Source organism: Octodon degus, unplaced genomic scaffold (genome assembly GCF_000260255.1).
Source record: "Octodon degus isolate 3935 unplaced genomic scaffold, OctDeg1.0 scaffold00059, whole genome shotgun sequence".
Taxonomy (NCBI): domain Eukaryota; kingdom Metazoa; phylum Chordata; class Mammalia; order Rodentia; family Octodontidae; genus Octodon; species Octodon degus.
In genome coordinates this window covers 4137132-4138348 of record NW_004524635.1, presented here as the reverse complement: position 1 = coordinate 4138348, position 1217 = coordinate 4137132, and positions in this window count along the sequence as shown.

The following is a 1217-nucleotide window of genomic DNA, read 5'->3' as shown; positions in this document are numbered from 1 at the left end:
TGAACAAATTGAGATAGAGAGAAAAGAGAAGGTCTGTTCAAAGACAGATTGTCAGGTAGTAAGCAGCTGATCTGAAACTCAAACCAAGTCATTCTAAATCAACATCCCCTCCCTTGAACTATGAAATGCTACTTTCCATTAATGATGAGGGGGGAAAAAACATCTTGTAAGTAACCAAGCACCCAGATTAAAACCAGAAACAAAATGCACAAAAATCTCTCTTCTCACTCTTGGGGGCTAAAACAATCAATGGAATAATAAATAGGTAAAATATTTAGTAGTACATCAAATGAGGGGAAGCATTGCCAAGAAAAGTGAAGTTGGGAAAGGGAAAGAGGTGTGCCTTGGAGTACAGGACAGAATACAGGTTTGGATATGACAATCTGTTGGCCTCACTGACAAAATGAGTACAGCTCTGGGGAGGGGAGAGAGGAAGCCACACAGAGAACCAGCGAGAGCTAGTTCAGAAAAGCAAACAGACAGTGCACAGCCACAAGGAGAGCATGTTGGATATGTGGCAGAATCACAAGGATGCCGTGAGGCTTAAGCAAAGTAAGACAGGTGGAGAGGACTGTGAGATGGGGACGGACAACTCCAAGGAAAACACTGGTGGCCAGAAGGCAAAGAGCAGAGCAGTGCCTTGTAAGGATTTTGGTGGCTACTCTGAAACAAGAACTGCTGGTGAATTTTGCAGAGAAGATATCATTTTAGAAGAATCACTCTGGATGCAAGGTTGAGATCAGACCACAGTATATGAAGATAAGGATAGAAAGCTAGGTAGCATTAGAAGACTATTGCAAGAGAAGGAATAGGGCAGCTTGGACCAGAATAATAACTACATAGGGAATGAGGAAATAGCCAGTGACCAGTAAATTCTTGGTAGGTCATTTTTTAGCATGAAAATTTTCAAATCTTATCAAAGTACAGTGAGTAATATATTAAATTCCTAGAAAACCATTGCCTAGATTTTGGGGAAAAAGGAACCCTTCTCCACTGCTGGTTGGAATGTAGACTGGTGCAACCATTATGGAAATCAGTGTGGAGACTCCTTAGAAAACTTGGACTGGAAATTCCATTTAAACCAGCTATTCCTCTGGTGGGAATTTTCCTGGAGGAACTGAAAACATCATATCATAGTGATATATGTGTGCCTATGTTTATAGCAGCACAATTTGTGATAGCCAAATCTTGGAAACAACCAAGATGCCCATCACCTG